The 21,950-nt window shown below is 50.1% G+C and overlaps 1 protein-coding gene across 2 annotated transcripts in view; it reads right to left on the bottom strand.

Annotated features, from left to right (window-relative positions):
• The window catches only part of LOC123354935 (zinc finger protein 501-like), a 38,955-nt gene extending 17,274 nt beyond the window's left edge, over window positions 1-21,681 (bottom strand). For both annotated transcript variants that reach the window (XM_044997343.1, XR_006574969.1), the window contains exons 1-2: window positions 21,447-21,681; window positions 12,578-12,712 (exon numbers count right to left, since the gene is read on the bottom strand). The gene's annotated coding sequence lies outside the window, so the exon portion shown is untranslated. The remainder of the gene's footprint in view (window positions 1-12,577; window positions 12,713-21,446) is intronic.
• Between the last annotated feature and the right edge of the window lie 269 nt (window positions 21,682-21,950).

Here is a 21,950-nt window from a genome sequence, read left to right as displayed (position 1 = left end):
CCGCCCCAGTTTTGTGAGATTGTTATCTCATGTCGTGGGAAGAAAGCAGAATGGGGGTCGGACTTTTGCGCCTTGAACCTAGAGCCGGCCCTGCCGGTTTCCCCCAGCCGCCGGAGCCCCGGGCCCTTTAATTTGACCCTGAGGGCTCCCAGCCACCTCTTTAGCTGGGAGCCCCTGGTTGATTTAAAATAAAAGTATCAGCTCCCCACCCCCAACCTTCCTTTTTGGCCCACAGCTGTTTTGGTGGGGCGGCGCTGGGGAAGGAGCGTTTGTTTCCGCAGGGCTGGGTGGCCTTGGGGTGGGGTGTTTCCGCGGGGCCGGGAGGTTTCTGCGCTCAGCTGTTTTCTTTGGAGGAATGTGGCCCTCGCCGCTTTACGAGTTGTGCGGGCCTGGGATAGGCCCTGAAAGACCATGACAGTGAAGATTAGCGGCTTACGCTTGATATGATGGAGATGGGGGAGACAGGATCTCCTGGCTCCACTACTGTTAGGGTATGTCTGCACAACACCAGGGAGCGGGGCTTTCGGCCTGGGTCCATAGACGTGTGTTAATGATGCTCAGGCTAGCACATTAAAAATAGCTGTGTAGACACTGCAGCTCAGGTTCCCAAGCCTACCCCTGGTTTGAGAGACCAAGTTCCAGGCCAACTCCAACATCTACACAGTTACTTATAGCCCACCAGCGCAAGTGTGCGGACCCAGGCTGGCAGGATCACTCTCAGAGCCAGTGTAGACATACCCATCATGTGCTACTGCCTAGGCTTTGCTTTTAGCAAGGCTGATCCCCACAGCTCCACTACTCTGAGACAGGCCCTTCTGCAGATAGATGTGTCAAGATGGCACTTCAGTGAGTCCAAATGATTTGAGACTCCTCCTAAACACCATCTCTTTTGGGGCGCTGCAGCCATAAAAAAATGGTTACCAAGCTTTCCTAACTATTGTTCTTCAAGATGGATTGCTCATGTCCATTCCATTCTAGGTGTGCATGGTCAGAGATTTTTGCCTTAGTGCTATCCGCAGGGTCGACTGTGTTGCCCTCTGGAGTGCCGCGCTCCTGCAGCAGAACATCAGGTGCCACAGGCACTATGCCCTCTCAGTTCCTTCTTGCCAACAACTCCAACAGAGGGGCAGGAGGGCGGATAATGGAATGGACATGAGCTACACATCTTGAAGAACAGTTACAAACGGTAGGTAACTATTTTTCTTTGAGTGCTTACTCAGGTCGATTCCATTCTAGGTGACTCACGAGAAGTATCTTCGGAGGTGGGCTCGGAGTTCACAGTCTTGCAGCTTGGAGTATTGCCCTGCCAAAGGCAGTGTCATCTCACGCTTGCTGGATAAGAGTGTAATGAGATGCGAACGTGTGGATGTATGACCAGGTTGCAGCCAGACAGATTTCCTGGTTTGGCACCTACTGCTGATGCCTGCACCCTAGTGGAGTGAGCCATCATGATAGTCGGCAGGGGCACCTTCGCCAGTTCATAAGAGTAGTGGATGCAGGCCATGATCCAAGATGAGATTCTCTGGGCAGACACTGGGCAACCCTTCATCCTGTCTGTGACAGGAACCAACAACTGTGTTGACTTTCAGAACACCTTTGTTCTATCTATGTAAAAAGGCCAGCGCCCATCTGACATCCACGGTATGCAGCCTGCATTCTTCATCCATTGCATGTGGCTTTGGACAAAAGACCGGTAAGTATTTGTCTTGACCAGTATGAAACTGGGAGATGACTGTGGGCAGAAAAGCCGGGTGCGGACACAGCTGGCCCTTGTCCTTATAGAAGACTGTATAAGCCAGCTCCGACATGAGCACCCTGACCTTGGCAACCCTACGGAGAGAAGCAAAAGCGAGCAAGAAGCAAAGGGTTCAAAGTGGGGACCCATGAGCCTTGACAGCACAAGATTCAGGTCCCAAGGGGAGACTGGATTCCAGACATGAGGGTAGAGGTGCTCCAAACCTTTCAAGAACTGTGCCATCATGGTACGGGTGAAGATCGTCCTGCTTTGAAACGAAGGATGGAACGACAAAATGGCCACCAGGTGTACCCTGAACAAAGATAGCAACAGGCCCTGGAGCTTAAGGTGCAGGATCAGAGGCCCACCACGTGAACCGCTTCCACTTTGCCACATAGGTAGCCATGGTAGAGGGTTTCCTGCTGCACAGCAGGACCTGCTGGACACCAGCAGAGCACTCCCATTCATCCATACTTAGCCATGCAGAAGCCAAGCTGTCAGATGCAGAGTCACCAGGTACAGATGCAGCAGATTGCCATGGTTTTGGGACAGCAGATCCGGCCGAAGAGGCAGTTGCAGCGGGGTGGCTGCTGAAAGACTTGACAGCAATCCAAACCAGTGTTGGTGAGGCCATGCGGGGGCTACGAGGATGACATTCACTTTGTTTTGCCTCATCTTTAGCAGGACTGTAGAGGAGTGGACTCACCCCTGCGGCGTCTCCTGCTGGTGACTTCTGGGAATTAGCTCAATTCAGCTCCGGAGTGCCCTTTGCAGGCCAGTGATCCGCCTGTCCTCTGGCCCGTGTCCCTCCCTAGACCCGGTGCCCTTTTAAATGGGGTGCTGTGCCCTGGCAGTACCCCACCTATCTGGGTATCCCCTCCGTGAGGAACCCCCAACCCACTATCCCCACCATCTCAGTTTTGGCTACTGCCCCGTCTCCATCTAGCCCCCTGGCCTGGGGCAGACTGCAGTATCAGCCTACTCATCACTGGCAAGGGTGGGTTTGGACCTGCTGCCTTGGCCTACCCCTGGGCTGCCCTCTGCAACCCCCAGTACCTCTTGGCCTTCTGCTAGGCCACAGCCTGGGGCTTTCCAGGCTAGAGCTCCCCAGCTCCTCAGCCTGTCCCCAGCCCTGCTTCACTCAGGTACTCTGTCTTTAGCTCCCTGCAGACAGGCCCTTCTCCCTCTACAGCTAGAGAGAGACTGCTCGGGCTTCTGGCTCCCAGCCTCTTATAGGGGTCAGCTGGGCATGACTGGGGCATGGCCACAGCTGAGCCTACTTTCCCCAATCAGCCCAGGCTTCTTGCCCCAGCCACAGCCCTCCTCCTGGACTGTTTTATGCCTGTCATGGCAGGAGCAGGGGACCACCCTGCTACAAGGACTTTGTGGATTAAAGGCACTGGTGCGAAGGCATACATCAGCACTCCCAACCACTGAATCAAGAAGGCGTTTCACAGGGAGATTTTGTCCCTTCTCTGCAGAGAACAGAATACGTGACACTTTCTGTTCTGCCTGGATGCAAACAGGTCCACCTGGGGCATCCCCCACCTGTGGGGGATTAGATGTCCACCTCTGGATGGAGTGACCATTCGTGGTGACACGAGAAGGTCCTGTTGAGGTGATCTGCCAGGACTTTCTTGGTTCTAGGCAGGTGGGCAGCTACCAGAGGAATGGCATGCCACACACAAAAGTCCCAGAGGCTGAGCACCTCCCAACAAAAGGCTGAAGACCTGGCACCGCCCTGCCTGTTGATGTAATCGATTGCATCGGTATTGTCCATCAGGACCTGCACATCCAAGACCAGGGTGAGCGATGGAGGCGTCGTCGTGAAGGGAACTCCTTGCAGCACCGACTTGGGATCCAGCCCCCAGTCCAAGGCTGAGAGGATGTGGCTCAGCACCATGACCACTCAGTCCAGGGCGTGCCTGCTGGGGATATAGACCAAGGCCAGCCACGCTTGCAGAGGCCACAGATGAAGTTAAGTATGGCTGCCCACATAAGTGCACGTGGCCATGTGGCCCATCAGTTGCAGACACGTGCTGGTTGTGGTGAGCAGGTGGCTCTTTATGTAGAAAATCAGGTCTGACATGGCCCCAAAATAGGCAGGTCCTGGCCTGCAAGGAGTCGAGAACTGCTTGTAGTAAGGCGGTGTGGCTCCCCTCTGCCCCGGAGGAGGAAGAGCCCAATCGGAGGCCAGAGTGGGCGGAGCTAGCGAGCTCTGAGCCTGCCCCTCAAAGGGTCAGGCGGCAACCCGGAACTATAAAGGCCGCCCCCCCCAGGGCTCAGTAGGAGCCCAGCCGCCGGAGAGAGCAGATGTCCCTAGGGGAGCCCGAGACTGGGAAGCTCCAGTGGCCCAAGGCAGCCGCCCAGACTGGCTGGAGCTACCCCGTGCCCGCTACTCGGAGGAGCTGCCAGAGCTACCCCGTGCCAGCTACCCGGAGGAGCTGCCGGATCTGCCAGCCAACCCCAGCCGCGATGAACCCATGCTCCTGGACCCTGTAGAGGCCGACGCCAGGACCCAGGTAGGGCTTGAGGGGGAGTGTGGAAGTGGCCCGGGGGCAGCTGACCCCTGTCTGGCTGCAGCATTACCAGAACCTATGTCAGTGTGTTGCGGCCAGGATCCCCACTGACTAGGCAGCGGATCTTCAGCCGCTGCTAGGGCCCCGGGCTGGGACACAGTGGAGCGGGAGGGCCTGCGTCCCCCCTGCCACCCAACTCCTGGGTGGCAGACTCCCCCTCTCCCTGGCCTGGGGAGGCCAAAGCCTATTATCCCTGATTCAGCGTTTGTTGCCCCGCCCTGACCTAGGGCTGGGCTTTAAAATTGTTACTGTTGCTCAGCCCTGCCTGAGCCTCCTGACTCAGTGATTGTTGCCCCGCCCGGACCTAGGGCCGGGGCTCATAACCGTATACAGCTCAGCCCTGCCTGAGGGCCTGAGCCTCCTGACTCAGTGGTGGTTGCCTCGCCGGAGCCAAGGCCAGACGTAAGCACACTCCGGCTGAATACCACAGGGCCACCAAGGGAGACCCCAGGCCAGACTATCCCCCCCCGGGTCCCTCGGTGTGTAGTGAGCCGGCGTGGCTCCCCTCCGCCCTGAGAGGGTTGAGCCCCGGTGAACCCTTGTACACTGCTCCAATAAATTCTATGCATTGGACTGGCATCAACATGAACTTTTCTGTTTTTATTAGCAGGTCCAGGTCATTGCAGGTGAAGTGCACCAGATCGAGGCTCCTTTGCACTTGTCCCAGAGACCTGCTCTTAATGAGCCAGTCATCAAGACACGTGAAGATCTGGACTCCTCAATGTGTCAGGTAAGCTGCCACTGGCGTCATGCATTTTGTGAACACTCTGGGAGCCTAGGACAGGCCAAAGGGCAGCACTGTGAACTGGAAGTGGCACCTGCCCACCATAAAATGTAGGGAATGCCTGTGTCCCAGGAATATGTAGATAGGAAAATAAGCAGCCTTTAAGTTGAGAGTGGCATACCAGTCTCCCGGATTCAGGGAAGGAATGGTGGAGGCCAGAGAGACCATGTAAAACTTCAACTTCTTGAGAGATTGTTGAGCCAATGCAGGTCCAGGATCCTTTGGCCTTCAGGATTAGGAAGTAGCCGGAGTAGAATCCTTTTTCTTACATGTCCCGAGGAACCTTCTCCACAGCCCCCAACTCCAGGAGCTTTTCAACCTCCTGAATGAGGAGTTGCTTGTGAGAAGGGTCCCTGAAGAGGAACGGGGAAGTGGGAGGTGGGTGGGATGGAGGGGCAGCCAAAAACTGCAGGGTATAGCCCCAAGCTATTATATCCTGGACTCAGCAGTCCAGTGTAACCTGCGACCAGGCTGAATGGTAGGGAGAGAGATGGTTGAGGAAAATGCAGGAAGGAGCTGCATGTCTGACTGGGGTGTCACTCTCTGGCAGACCCTCAAAATGAGTGTTTTTGGCCCCCTAGATGTTTGGTGGGTCCAGGCTGCACAGGCAAGCAGGAGGAAGAAGGGCGTTGATGACTAAAACTAGTTCCAATAAGGCCACTGCGCTGGCCACTGGCTGTGCTGCCACTGCATTGCCGCAGATGACGGTGTGGGTTTCAGTGCCCAATCTCACCAATGGGACCTGGGCGACAGGCTGAACTGGACCTCTATGCTGGAGAAACCACCTTCCAGTGACAAGGGAGGAGCCACTGACACCTGTGGCTGTTTGCTGGTCGTGGCTACTGGCGACTGCTGACCAGACGTGGGACACTGGTGTCAGCACTGGGGAGAATGGTACCAGTGCCAGGGAGAATGGTGCAGAGACAGGGAATGCTCCCACTGTGCCGGCAATCATGACCAACATCTGGAGGACAACCGATGAGAGGATGAGCGGTGCTGGAAGAAATATAGGGAGTGTCGACCCTGTACCAGTGAGTAATGCCGAGGGGATCTCGCCTTGCTCTGAGTGACTGATGACGACGTGACTCGGACATGCCCCAGGATCCTCGACGTGGTGGAGAGGATCGTCACCTTCTGTCCGGCGACCAGCAGTATTCCCCTGGCCTTTGAGGGGGTCTTATCGGCTGGCTTGCTCTCTTGGGGAGTCTTAGCCAAGTCCTGTGGCACTGGAGTTGTCAACAGGGCACATGGTGACCTGTGCTCTCCCTGCGCCTGGGGAGCGTGGGAGGACGACAGTGCAGGCAAGAGTATGGGTCCCATACCACTCCCAGAGGCCAGTGGCCCCAAATGGGGAGGCACGATAACATGGCTCTGGAGAAGCCTGGCGGCCAGGCCCGGGTTTCTTGGACGATGACCCTTGGGCCTTCTTGCTTGGTGCCAGGGAGCGCTTTTTAGCTTTCTTCTTTGGCACTGGAAGGAGCTGGGTGCCGATTGCGCATGGAGGCCAAAGGCACTCAGTGTGACCTGCCTGGATGGCTTGGAAGCCGGGCGGAAGGTGGACTCCATCAAGGAGGGGATATCCCGCTCCTTTTGAGTACAGGACCAAAAGTTTTTACAGATCTGGCATTGATCCTGATGTGTGACTCCCCCAAGCAATTAAGGCAGCTGCCATGGGGATCACTCACGGGCATAGGCCTGTTGCAATCCGAGTAGAGCTTAAACCCAGGAGACTGGAGCATGCCCCACCTGGGACGAAGTCCCTGCTGGGACCCTAACGACTAACTAACAAACACTTTACTACTTAACTACTTAACCACTATTGTGTACAAACTATGTACAAAAGCCTTAAGGCATGAAGTTCGTAAGAGAAAAAAACCCTAGCTCCTGCTAAGCAAGGAAGGCACACCAACTAACCACCACAGGCGGTAAGAAAGAACTGAGAGGGCATACTGCCGGCGGTGCCTGATATACTGCTGCATGAGTGCAGCACTCCAGAAGCACCACAGCCAAACCTACAGGTACCGCTAAGGCAAAAATCTCCAACAACCACGCACGTGGGCATGCACACACCTAGAAAGGAATGGACATGGGTAAGCACTCGAAGAACACAGGATTTACAGATCCTGTGGTTAGTTTGGTAAAGCAAAACTGAACTCTGAATTCATTTTGGCAGTCATCTGCCCAGCTTTTCCAAAGCCTCCTTGACTTCATCTCCTTCTCTCTCTGTCTCCTTGTCTAAGTCTTTTTCCCCTTGATGACAGCAAACTTACGGCTGACAGATATCTGTCTAACCGGTTTTTAAAAACCTGCAGTGACTGGGATTCCACAACCTCTCTTGGTGACCTATTCCAGTACTTCTCAATCCTCAAGGTTGGAAAGTTTTTCCTAATATCCAACCTAAGCATCCCTTGCTGTAAATCAAGCCAATTACTTCTCCTATCCCAGTGCACAATTGATCACCATCCTCTGTATAGCAGCTTTTAACATAGCTGAAGACTTATCAGGTGCTCTCCCACCTACAAGTCATCTTTTCTCAAGACTAAACATGATCAATTCTTTTAACCTTTCCTCACGGGTCACATTTTAGAATAGTGAGCTAGCTTTGTGGATGTGAATTCTCAATGAATATGAGCAGGGCATGATTGCATTTGTCAAGGGAGAGAAAAGAACGGTGCAATAATTGAGACAGAAGACGATGAGAGTTTGGATAAGGGTTTTAGTTGTGTGGATGGATAGGAAAGCCTGTATCTTAGGGATGTGATTGCAGAAAGAAAATGCAAGATATAGGCTGCATGAGAGGACCTAGAAAGGGGCCTGTGTTGCAGCGTATGTGCAGCGTACAGATGTAAGTTACAGAAAGGAGGTTGGGGGTGGCTTGGGGGAATATCAAGAGCTGTGTTCTGGCCATTTTAGCTTTTGAACTTGAGCTGAGAGCCAGACATCTATGAGGAAGTGTCAGAGAGACAGGCTGAGATTTCAGTTTGGGGAAATAGACAGGTCAGGAGCAGAGAATTACATTTGTGAGTTGCCAGCACAGACAGTAGCCGAATTTGTGTTTGTGGATGAGATTACCAGAGATAAGGTACAGAGGAAAAAGAGAAGTGGACCAAGGACAGTGCTTGTGTAAGGCCTGTAGAAAACTGGAGTGGGGATGAGGAGGATTGTCCAAGGACACACTGAAGGAGAGATCAGAGAAGTAGGAGAAGCAAGAGAGGATAAGGGAAGATCAGATTTCAAGACGACGACCATGGTCAGTGGTATCAGACAACTGACAGGTCAAGGAGGAGGGTGGAGTACTGGCTCTGAGCTTTGCCTAAGAATAGGTCATTAGAGACTTGGCAAAAGCCACCTCAGTGAAGTGCTACAATCGCTGGCTCCCTAAAACCTTCCCTTCCTACCCCCACCAGACCCTCCTACTTCCTAGACCAATCACTCTCCCACCCCGTCACTCCCCCAGTCCCTCTAACCAGTGTTCCCCACTCCCAGTTAACCCACATCACCTACCCAACCCTCCTTCAACAACAGCACCACTGCTGGGCCCTCCACCCCCTTTTCCCCATTCCCAGTCCCCCATTCGCCCAGCTCACACCATTACCAGCTCACAGGAGCTCCTCTCCCTGATGCCCTCCATCCTCCTCCTTCCATTGTGTTGGGATATTTTAGGGTTAAATATAACAATAAGCTGCTAATGAGCTAACATGGCATTAGGGGACAAAGGCATATGTAGGCAGTATTTCTTTGTCTAATACATAAGTTGCAGATTCTTCCCTTCTCTGTTGCTTGTAAGGATTGATAAGGATGTGGCTGCAGGAGAAATGCCTTTTGTGTAAAAGAAGGTAAAAGGAATGTTATCTTCCCCTCCCTCCCTTTCCCAGCTACATAAACAAGCCCTGGCTCATGGCCCCTTCCTCCATTACTCCTCTAAGAACTGTTAATTAAGGGAATTTGTAGCAATAATCACTGCAAAGAAATGTATTTTCAAGATAAAAAGGTGTGTATAATATGTGTAATGCTGTAATCAGTCAATAGGGGTGGGTATAATTATAGTATGGGTGTTTATTACTTAAGAAGGGTTTTTGGGGTGTTGTAAGAGATGTAGGCATGTACATACTAACAAACAAAAAGAGTGTGCTGTAACTAATTCAATACTTACTGGACAATTGGGTCCAGGGAAACAAGTATCGCAATAAAGGATTTCATCTACTCCATCCACCTCTGAGTCAACCTGCTCTTTTTCTTTTAACACATTGTACCCAAACATCCTTGATTTTCTCTGTTAGTCCTCCACACCCCACTCCCCTTCATCCACTCTGATCTCATCTCTCCTGCCTATGTGTCACCCCACAAACACCAGCTCCCCATCATCTTTCTCCCCTCCTCCTCATCTCCCTGTCTCCTGTCCACAGATAGGTGCACCTGATTGCCACATTCTCCATGCATTTAGAAAGTTATCATAGCAGACCACCAGCTGCACTAGATTTAAGATTCAGCATTACTTTCTGGTTAAAGGCCAACTATTCTAATTTATCTAAAATTTACATGCTTACTCACATTGTCCTGAAATACATTGCTCATTATGTGGATGCAGGACAGGATTAATATTCCAAAGATGGGGTTAATTGCTCCAGAGGTTCCTGAGCTACAGCCTCCGAAAACAAACTTTTGACCAAAAATCACCTTGACCAAAAATCTGATAACATTCTCTTGCACACAACTGTGGCTCTGATTATCCCCTGACTGCTAGTCACTTGGCATCTATCTCAGCCGGTGTACGGTGCACACTGCCTGTTTGGGGGAGCAGTACCAAACAAGTTAATAACCATAGTGCTTGGAACTTCAGATCAGCAAAAGCCAAACTGATAAGAACATAAGAATGGCCACATTGAGTCAGAACAACAGTCCATCAAGTGCAGTATCCTATCTTCTGGTAGTAGCCAATGCCAGAATCATCAGAGGGAAAGAACAGGAGGAGCTATTTGAGTGATTCATCTCCTGTCATCCACTCACAGCATGTGGCAGTTAGAGGCTTAGGGTCACCCAGAGCATGGGATTGCATCTCTGACAATCTTGACTAGTAGCAGTTGGACCTATCCTCCCTGAATTTATCTAACTCTTTTTTAACCCAGTTAAAATTACAGCCTTCACAACATCCCCGGCAATGAGAATTGCACAGGCATGTGGGGACAAAAATCGGAAAGATTAACTCACAAAATGAGTTGCACCTTGGAAGTGACACAAAAAAGGCAGTAAGATAAGGGTTCTATAAATATGACGAGCAAGAGACCAGGGAAGGAAAGTGTAGGTCTTCTACTTACCAAAGAAGAAGAGGAGCTAATAATAGCTGACATCAAGAAGACAAAGGTGTTTAATACATTTTTTTAGTGAATGTAAAAAGGTAATTGTGACCAGACAATTATTTTTAACCAAGAGGGGGAAGGAACAGAAACCACAATGGGGAAATAAGAGGTTGAAAATATATTTACATACGTTAAATGTATTAAAGTCAGCAGGGTCTAATGCAATTCATCCTGAGGAATTAGATGAAGCAATCTTGGAACAGTTAACAATTATCTTTGACAACTCCAGGAGGATGGTGAGGTCCCACAAGACTGGAGAAGGGCCAACATAAAACCTGTCTTAAAAAAGGGGAACAACAAAGACCTGGGGAATAAAGCCCAATAAAGCCTAATTTAGATACCCAGAAAGAAAAATGTCTTAAACAATCAATGTATAAGCACCTAGAGGATAGTAAACTGATAAATTATAGCCAGCATAGATCATCAAATACAAACAATGCCAAACCAATCACATTTCCTGCTTTAACAGGGATACTGGCCTTATGGATCCGGGGGACACTGTAGACATAACATATCTTGATATTAGTAAGGCTTTTGACAGAAGACCCCATGACATTCTCATCAGCAAACTAGGGAAATGTGGTGTACTTGAAAGTCTATACTCAAAGAGTAATTATTAATGGATCACTGACAAACAGGGAGGATGTACCTAATGCGGTCCCACAGGAGCCAATCCTCAATCTGGTACTACTCAATATTTTCATTAATGACTTGAATAATGGAGTGGAAAGTGTGCTTATTAAACTGCAGATGACACCAAGCTGGGAAGAGTTGCAAACACGTTGGAGAACAGGATTAGAATTCAAAAAGACCTTTATAAATTAGAAAATTGATCTGAATGAACAAGATGAAATTCAATAAAGACAAGTGCAAAGTACTACATTTTAGGGAGGGAAAATCCAATTCACGACTACAAACTGGGACTAACTGGCTAGGAGGCAGTACTACTCAAAAGGATCTGGGGGTTATAGTGGATCACAAATTGAATCTGAGCCAGCCATGTGACTCAGTTGTGATGAAGGCTAGTTCAGTACTGGAATGGGTTACCAAGGGCGGTTGTGGAATCGCCATCATTGGAGGTTTTTAAGGACAGGTTGGTCAAACACCCCAGTGTTGGGGGCTGGACTAGATGATCTCTCATGGTTCATTCCAGCCCTACAGTTCTCTGATTCTATTCTGAGGAAATGTTTGGTCATTTTATTACACCACTAATCCACCTCACCTCACTAGCACTAACGGGCTGAGACATTTTGAAACCCTCTCAGTAACAAAGTCTGGGAACTAAATATAAGACGAGAGCAGAACAAAAGGAGTGATTTTGAGGGATTTCCCCTGACATTGTCCCCAGGGCAGCACACTCCCAAAGCCGGGGGCACAGGCTGAGTCAGGAATTGGCTTTTCCTCTCCCTGCCCTTCACCTTGTTCACTGGAAAGTAAATCTGCCCAGGGATGCTGCAGTAAGTGTGTGTGGGCAAGTCTGAGATCTGGGAATCTCTCTCCCCAATTATTTCTCCCACTGCCCCTATCAATCTCTCTCTCCCTTTTCTCCTTGTGTTTCCCATCTCCTGTCCCGCCCCCTCTAGTGGACAGACAGCCATTCCGGGGTGTTCACTCTCTTATGGCTGGATCGGCTCCTGCAATTGCTAAGGGGAGGAGAGCTGTGGGGTGAGGAGGAGCTGTTTGTGCAGAGTTACTTTCATGCCCTTCCCCAGCACATTCCCTGAGGTCTCTATCAATCACCTAGGCCTGGTCTACACTAAGAAGGGGGGTCGAACTATGGTACGCAAATTCAGCTACGTGAATAGCGTAGCTGAATTCGAACTACCCTAGTTCGAACTACTCACCCGTCCAGATGCCGCGGGATTGAAATCCGCAGCTCCAAGGTCAACTCTGCCACCGCCGTTTGCAGTGGTGCAGTTCCGGAGTCGACCGGAGCGCGCGGGGAGTTCGAACTATCGCGTCTAGATTAGACGCGATAGTTCGAACTCCGAGAAGTCGAACTCTCCGCGTCGACCCGCGCGGTAAGCGTAGACCTAACCCTAGAGTATCTGGCTCAGATGTTGGTGTGGGCAGAGCCTAGGGCTGGCCCATGGAGCTAATTACAGCCGGAGAAAGTCCTCACCTTGCCTGGGCACAGAGGAAGCTTCACTCCAAGTCACTCCCAAGCCCAGAGCCCACCGGGGGAGCAGCAGCTGCTCAGTCTGGGCTCCCAGATGACAACGCAGGCAGCAGCATCTGACCCAGGAAGCTCAATATCCTGAGAAGAGAGAGAGACACACACAGTCAGACAGAGACTTAGGGTATGTCTACACTACGGGATTACTCCGATTTTACAGAAATCGATTTTTGGAAACATTGTATAAAGTGAAGTGCATTTGGCTACACTAAGCACATTAATTCGGTGGTGTGCGTCCACAGTACTGAGGCTAGCGTCGACTTCCAGAGCGTTGCACTGTGGGTAGCTATCTCATAGTTCCCGCAGTCTCCCCTGCCCATTGGAATTCTGGGTTGAAATCCCAATGCCTGATGGGGCAAAAAACATTGTCGCGGGTGGCTATGGGTACATGCCGTCAGGCCCCCTCCCACTTCCTCTGTGAAAGCAACAGCAGACAACTGTTTCGCGCCTTTTTTCCTGGGTTACCTGTGCAGACGCCATACCACGGCAAGCATGGAGCCCACTCAGCTCAACACAGCAGCCATGAACATTGTAAACACCTCGCGCATGATAGTGCAGTTTATGCTGAACCAAAACCAGGTGAGGAGGAGGCGGCGGCAGTGCGGCAATGAGTGAGATGAGGACATGGACACAGAATTCTCTCAAACTGCGGGCCCCAGCGCTTTGGAGATCATGGTGTTAATGAGGCAGGTTCATGCCGTGGAACGCTGATTCTGGACCTGGGAAACAACCACAGACTGGTGGGATCGCATAGTGTTGTGGGTGTGGGATGATTCCCAGCGGCTGTGAAACTTTCGTATGGGTAGGGCCACTTTCATGGAACTTTGTGATTTGCTTTCCCCTGCCCTGAAGTAAGCAGCCCTCACAGTTGAGAAGCGAGTGGTGGAAGCTTGCAATGCCAAACAGCTACCAGTCAGTCGGGAATCAATTTGGACTGGGAAAATCTACTGTGGGGGCTGCTGTGATGCAAGTAGCCAAACCAATCACTGAGCTGCTGCTACCAAAGGTAGTGACTCTGGGACATGTGCAGGTCATATTGGATGGCTTTGCTGCAATGGGGTTCCCTAACTGTGGTGGGGCAATAGATGGAATCCATATCCCTATCTTGGCACTGGAGCACCAGGGCAGCCAGTACATAAACCGCAAGGGGTACTTTTCAATGGTGCTGGAAGCACAGACCAGAAAATAACCATTGGGGATGTTCAAATGGCTATAGTTATCCTTGGGGACCTAGCCTACCCCTTAATGCCATGGCTCATGAAGACATACACAGGCAGCCTGGACAGTAGTCAGGAGCTGTTCAACTACAGGCTGAGAATGGTGCAGAATGGTGGTAGAATGTGCATTTGGATGTTTAAAGGGACACTGGCACACTTTACTGACTCGCTCAGACCTCAGCCAAACCAAAATTCCCATTGTTATTCCTGCTTGCTGTGTGCTCCACAATCTCTGTGACAGTAAGGGGGAAGACATTTATCGCGGGGTGGGAGGTTGAGGCAAATCACCTGGCCGCTGATTATGTGCAGCCAGACACCAGGGCAGTTAGAAGAGCACACCAGGAAGTGCTGCGCATCAGAGAAGCTTTGAAAACCAGTTTCATGACTGGCCAGGCTACGATGTGAAAGTTCTGTTTGTTTCTCCTTGATGAAAACCTGCCCCCTTAATTGACTCATTCCCTGTAAGCCACCCACCCTCCCCCTTCGATTATAGCTTGCTTTCAAAGGAAATAGAGTCACTATCATTTAAAAACCATGTATTCTTTATTAATTGATTATAAAAATAGGGAGAGAACTGACAAGGTAGCCTGGGTAGGGTAGCCTGGAAGGAAGGAAAAGGCCACTTCAAAACTTGTTGAACGATAGCCTTTTGCTTGGGCTGTCCACTGGGGTGGAGTGGCAGGGTGCACAGAACCTCCCCCCACCCCATGTTCTTGGGCATCTGGGTGAGGCGGCTATGGAACATTGGGAGGGCAGTTATACAGGAGCTGCAGAGGCACTCTGTGATCCTGCTGCCACTCCTGAAGCTCCACCAGATGCCAGAGCCTGTCAGTTTGATCACGCAGTAGCTGCAGTGTTGCATCCTGCCTCCTCTGATCTTCCTGCCACCACCTCATCTCAAGCATCCCTCCTGTCCTTGTGTTCGTCCTTTCTGTCCTTGCGTTTGTTGGACACTTTCCTGTACTGTGATACTGTGTCCTTCCACTCATTCTAATGAGCTCTTTCACTGCGGGTCAATTGCATGATTTCAGAGAACATTTCATCTTATGTGCGTTTTTTCGCCGCCTTATCTGAGATAGCCTTTGGGACGGAGGAGGGAGACTTGAAAAATTAGCAGCTGCAGGAGGGAGGTGTCATGATTAGTTAGTAAAGGGTTAAAAATAGTACCTGGTAGGCACCTGACCTGAGGACCAATCAGGGAAGAGAATTTGAAATTCCTGGGAGGGAATTTTTTCCCTCTGTGTGTGTGTGTATTGTCTTTTAGCCGTCTGGAGTTACAAGAGTCCAGATGTTTTAATCAAGTCTACAAGTTTCTACCTTTCTGAACTAATTTCTTCTAGTCAAGATAGTGAGTATTAGAAAGATACTTTGTGTCATTATCTAATAATCCTATGTTTGCAATTCTGTGTGTTTGTTATTGATTATTCTTAATTCTGCCTGTACTGGTTGTACTGGGAAGAGAGAGGATTCTCTCCAGAACTTAGCAAGGTTATACCCTATGAGTGTCCAGCTTGGACTCATAGAGATTCTGTATTTTCTTGTTTTTCTTTTAATAAATTCTTTCTATAAAGATTTGATTAAATCCCTTCTACTGTGGATATAGGGGAAGGGGCTAAGACATTCTCTCTCGGTGGTGAGACAGCTTATCTCTGGGCAGAGAAGGGAGGGGGAAGAGAGAGTTCCTCCTGGGTTTGATTCAAGCAGTTTGAATCAGGTATCTCTTTCCAGTGGCTAGGAGAGAGGGAGGGGGGAGGTTTCCCTCCGATGAGTGGATCTGTATTTCCCCCAGGGAACGTCTCTGGAAAGAAGGGAGACAGGGGGAAAACAGGGGTGTCCCGGCCCACGTAATTGACCGAGGTGGTGGCAGCAAATGGGGAGATCTACCCTAGGATTTTGGGGTGGGGGAAGGCATGCGGGTCCCCACATTGGAGCCCAACAGCTCTAAGTGGGGGTGAGACTCTGACAGGAGGGAAAAAAGGGAGAGAAGTATTTAAAAAGATACATTTTACAGAACAATGCTTATACTCTTTCACAGTGAACAACACCATTCACATTACATAGCCCATGTGATTTCGGTACAAGGTCACATTTTGCATCTTAATATTGAGTGCCTGCGGCTTTGGTGTTCGAGATCACAGATGCAGGGCCGGGCAACAGAATTCAGCTTGCATGCGGCCATGGTAAGCCATTGTCTTTCGGCTTCTGCAACCTTCATAAAAGCAGCACCCTCCTTTCCCATACCAAGCAAAGCCCGTTGAGTGCTGTGGTTTTTATGTTAACGTGCAGCAGCAGAAACCAAACTAACCCACCCTCATCCAATTCTCTGGAATGATCACTTTACCCCTCCCCCCACTGTGAGGCTGGTATCAGGAAAGATCCCTGCTAGCCAAACGCAAACAGCTCAGCGCTAATGCCCTCCACCCACCTGGCTAACCACAAGGAAGGATTTCTTTTCAGCCGCAGGCAAACAGCCCAGTAGGAACGGCCACCTCTGTCCCCTTAATTAAAATTCCCGTATTTCAACCAGGTTACCATGAGTGATATCACTCTCCTGAGGATAACACAGCGACATAAAGAACAGATGCTGCTTGAATGCCAGCAAACACCAGGACCATACGCTGCCAGACTTTGTCATGCAATGATACCAGATTACTTGCTACTAGCAGGGCATGTTAAAGTGTCCTGACATGGAGGACAGAATAAGGCTGCCCTGCCTAGAAACCTTCTGCAAAGGCTTTTGGAATACCTCCAGGAGAGCTTCATGGAGATGTCCCTGGAGGATTTCCGCTCCATCCTCAGACATGTTAACAGACTTTTCCAATAGCTGTACTGGCCGCGAATGCATCTCAAGTCCTCAGGCAAATTAATCATTAAAAAAAGTTTGCTTTTAAACCATGTGTAATATTTATAAAGGTACACTGACCAGAGGTCCCTTCCATGGCTTCATGGTCCAGGATACCGCCTTGGGAGGCTACAATTCAGTCAGGCTGAGAAAAAGATCCTGGCTGTTGGGGAGAACGGTGTGCTGTGTGCCCTCCGCAAGCTCATCGTCGTCCTCCTCCTCATCTTCCCCGTCCACAAAATCCTCAGGCATGGCTGAGAGTACCCCCTCCTCGGAATCCACGGTCAGGGTGGGGTAGTGGTGTTGCATAGAATTGCATGCAGCTCAGCGTAGAAGTGGCATGTCTGCAGCTCTGCACTGGACTGTCCGTTTGCTTCTTTGGTTTTCTGGTACGCTTGCCTGAGCTCCTTAACTTTCACGCAGCACTGTAGTGAGTCCCTATTATGTCCTCTCTCCATCATGCCCTTGGAGACTTTTTCAAACTTTTTGGCATTCCATTTTTTGGAACGTAGTTCTGCTAGCACGGAATCATCTCCCCATACAGCAATCAGATCAAGGATCTCCTGTATAGTCTATGCTGAAGCTCTTTTTCGATTCTCAGACTGCATGGTTACGAGTGATGATGAGCTCTGCATGGTCACCTGTGCTGATGAGCTCTCCATGCTGGGCAAACAGGAAATGAAATTCAAAAGTTCCCGGGGCTTTTCCTGTCTACCTGGCCAGTACATCCAAGTTCAGATTGCTGTCCAGAGCAGTCACAATGGTGCACTGTTGAATAGCTCCCAAAGGCCAATACCATCAAATTGCATCCACACCAACCCTAATTCAAACCGGCAATGTTGATTTCAGCACTACTCCCCTCATCGGCGAGGAGTACAGAAATCTATTTTAAGAGCCCTTTATGTCGAAGTAAATGGCTTTGTTGTGTGGACAGGTGCAGGCTTAATTCGATTTAGTGCTGCTAAATTCGACCTAAATGCGTAGTGTAGACCAGGCATAAGGGCTTCCTGCCACCCTTTAGCAACAACCAACACTCCATCCCCACAGGGACATATCCTGATTTTATTTGCTCCCATGTTAATCTGGAGTCACTCCATATTCTTCCTTGAAGTGTCTCGTGATTAACACTGGTCTCAGTGAGACCAAAAACATGGCTCAGGAAGGAGGAGGCCAGACTCCTTTCTTCTTCCCTTATTCCCTCCCCTTCTTCTGAGAAGGATTCACAGCAACAGTTTTCCCTCCAAAACCTGAAGTTCCTCCAATTTTGAAAATGTGGAGAGAAGCAAAGTCTGTCGTGATTTCATATCAGTAATTGATAAATGGATAGAAAGTTCTCAGCAGCCCCTGCCAGCCATTCACACAGGGGGAGCCCTGGGTAATGCTTCTTTAACAGGAGAATGGATGGCATGGAGGAGCCAGATTTTGTAAGAAATTTCCATGCTCAGTGACTGACAGATAATGACCAATAAGGACCTACTCCAAGACAACTACATCTCAGCACTGGGCGACGCAACCCCTCATGGAGACCATTTGTCATGGGGGTTTGGGATACCGCTGGTAAACATGGTGAGGGGAAAGTGAGGGGCTAATACAGCAGCCACTCTGGGGACAGCCTGGGCAGCAAGGAGCCAGTCCCAGACTGAGTCCTCATCATGTGCACCCTGAGGAAAAGAAAAGGTTCCAATCAACTGTCCTGTGAGCTGCTGGGAGACACTGTTCCCCCAAACAGGGGGAGGCTTCTGGCTTTGGTGTATATTAAATATGGGGCAAGTCACTTTCATCAGCAAACATTTTAATGAAAATAAAGGGGGAACGAAATGAGTCTCAAATGAGAGGAGAAAGTTGACCATTTAACTCCCTGCAACGCCAGGATGGAGAATGATTAAGGCAACAAATTCTCTCCAAAACAGGAGGATTTGCTGCAACTAAACATGGGAACGTCTCCAAACATAAGATGCTTTTAAACAGACATTTGATAATTACATGGAAAAAGATAAAATCTGACAGCTGATGTCTATGTTAAGTAATTAAAGAGAAAAGGGTGGAAATCTGGAGAATTCTGGATCAATTTTCACAAAGTAGAGCAGAAAGTGAACAGATGTGAAGAATTTTGTATCGATAGTCAATAGTAGGTAAAGAGGTAAAATGAGAGTGAATTTCATAGTTATTTGACAAATTGAGAGAAAATGGGGAACATCTGTAAAACTTTTCTAAATATATTCAAAAATTTGAGAAAAGGTCAAAATGTGAGGATATTTTATGTTAATATTGTATTATTAGTGAGACATGGAAAAAATCTCAGGGAATACTGAATTAGAAATAGATAACTAGAGAGAAAGAAGGGTAAATTTTTAGGATATTCTCCTGAAGAAGAGATCTGTGTAAAATTCAGAAATGTATCTCTCTCACCAACTGAAGTGGGTCTAATAAAAGATATTACCTCACCCACCTTATTTTTCTAAATGCAAAGCAATGCACATTGGAGAGAACAACTAGAGCTACTTATAAAGTCTACTGGGTGGTAAATTAACTGTCAACTGTAGCCCATATAGCTAGCTTTAGCTTTTATGCAGCAGTAATGCAAGGAACCCACAGGCCTGTCTCCTGTATGACACTGGCATCGGCAGTTAGCATAAGGCTTGAGGTCTATCAACTCTGGCAAAGATAAATGGCTTAAGAGTCACCCCTAAGGTTTGGGGAACCGGAAATAGAATGTCTAAGGGGGAATTTCGTCCATAAAAACACCAGCTGACCAGAGAAATGTGAGTTAACGCTGGCTTTCGGATAGAACTTCCACAAATGTCTGACCACAGGAGTGCCATGCCACATATGACACCAAGATGAGATCATTAATACACTAACCTACAGAAGCACACCCCAACATTAGTAGGGAGAGGAAATACAAATAAGGAAGAGGGGAGAAACCCCTACTGAACATGCATTACAACTACCAACGTCAGCAGAACAGATTATAGGCTACACAACCCAAGAACGATCTGCATGTTGCGTTAGACAAATCAATGAAAAGCTCCACTCAATGCACAGCTACCAGCAAAAAAGCTAACACCATGTTAGGATTCATAAGGAATGGGATGGAGAATAACACCAAACATTTGTATATAAATCAAGGGTGCAGCCTTCCATATCCTTGGACCACCATGGCTACAGCACTTCACACAGGATATTTTATATCTATCTTTGAGAACTGGGGAAGAAATAGGTCTAAAAAGAAACATTTGATGAGAGAAAACCACACAGATCTGAAGAGAGTTTATATTAAGTGTGAGAGAGTAACTGGACAGTTTGATGAGATTATTGAACTTCCATGTACAAACAGACAGTAATAATTTCCCCCAAACACCCACACCATTCACATGGCAGCAGAGAGCCCTTTGGAGAGGTACTTTAAGAGAGTAGGTGAGGGAAGTATGGAGCAGGAAAACTCCCTGGGGAGTGGGGAGGAGGCAGCAGCAGGGAGGAGGCAGGTGACTAGCAGCTATGGGGAGCTACATTGGGCAGTTGGGGGTAGCAGTAGCCAGGACTGTGTAACCTTGGGATGGACAGTCTCCAGTGGGGACTTTTTCCTCCTGTCCCCTTCTTTCCCTTGTTGCTGGCAGAGAATGGCCACCCCATTCCACCTCAGAGGCAGCTGTGTCTCAGGGCTCTGCAAGCTGTACTCATTAAGCCCCTTCTCATTTGGGGAATGATTCAGGACAATTTCCCAAAGAAAGAAAGAAAATTTGCTGCAGGTCAAATGGGTGGGAAAATAGCCTAAAACTGAGATTGTTAAATTAACATTGGAGAATTAAAGAGAAAATGGGGCAAAATCTGAAAAGGAGAATGGAAAAAGTGTCAATTATTGCTCCATCGGCACTGACCCTTCATGAAGCAGTTGCTGCTTTTACACCTGAAAGGAGACTTCCTCTCTCAGACTCCTGCCCATGGTGACCCAGTGAAGCTGACTTGAGGCTGATGTAAGGTAAGCAAAACTGAACCAGCTGCCAAGTACAGAAGCCGATGGGGGGGGGGGTGCGCCTCGGTTCCCCTACATCAGTGGTTCTCAACCGGGGTACATGTACACCTGGGGGTACACAGAAATCTTCTGGGGGTCCATCAACTCATCTAGATAATTGCCTAGTTTTACCAGAGGCTACAGAAAAAGCACCAATGAAGTTGGTACAAACTACATCCCCACACAGACAGTGACTTGTGCACACTGCTCCATACCCTAAACGCTGAAAGGGACGTGCAGTGTTTACACTCCCCATTGATGTCTTTGATTATCTGGCACAAGGAGACAGTCCCCCGTCAGGCTCAGCCACACGGCGCTGGGACACGCTGGTGTTTCGAGATCAGACACTCGGGAAACGCAAGTGATCTGCTGCCCGACACCAGTCCCTGGACTCGCCCCTTGGGCAGGAGACACCCCCACCCCCAACACCCGATTGCCCGAGGAGGGGCGGGAACCTGGGTCTCCCTGGCTGCCGGGGGGGCGGGGGCGGTCAGACCCGTTTCTAGGGGCGCTGCCCAGACCCCAGGGAGCAGCAGGGCCAGGCCCAGAGCCCCCGGGGCCGAGGGACCAAGCCGCGCCCCCGGGACACGAGAGTTCGCGTTAGGAGCCTGAGAGGCCGGCGCCGGCCCAGGCGGGGGGAGGGGTGGGGGCGCAGGATCGGGGGGGTCGTTGCGGGGCGGGGAGGGCATGAGAAGTTGTGTGCGTGGGGGGGGGGGTCAGGCTGACCCCGGGGCCCTGCCTTACCTGAGCTGGAGAGGGCGGAGCAGCTCCTGACTCGTCTCACAGTGGCAGTAAGAAGCCGGTTGCTCAGTCAACGCGCGCTCCCATAAAGCGGAAGTGGGCCATCTGCCCACGCGCTCCCTCGCGGTGCACCCTGGGAAGTGTAGTTCTTTCAAGCTCGGCCGTCTACTGGGGGAGGGGCCGTATTTATGTCATTCGCCGCGCCCCTCCCCGCTTGCTGATTGGCGGAGAGACCGCGGGGCAGTGCGGGGCGGTTCCGGGCGAGATCGAGAGCCGCAGGTCTCGCACCCTGGGTGGGGGGCACGCGCCTGGCTAGGCTGGAGCCGCTGCGCTCGCGCTAGTAGCGCCCATGGGGTCGGGCCTCCGTTCGTTCGCCACGAGGCTTTGTTACCCCTCGGTCTGTGCCGGGCGCACGGTGCGGCCGTGGGGCTGAAGAGCCGCTGAGATTCACCGGCGCAGTTTTGAATCCTGGTCGCAGCCAGAGGCGGCTTCAGCCCCGTGTAGCCA

Source organism: Mauremys mutica, chromosome 22, assembly GCF_020497125.1.
Source record: "Mauremys mutica isolate MM-2020 ecotype Southern chromosome 22, ASM2049712v1, whole genome shotgun sequence".
Lineage (NCBI taxonomy): Eukaryota > Metazoa > Chordata > Testudines > Geoemydidae > Mauremys > Mauremys mutica.
This window is presented reverse-complemented; position numbering and strand designations above follow the sequence as displayed.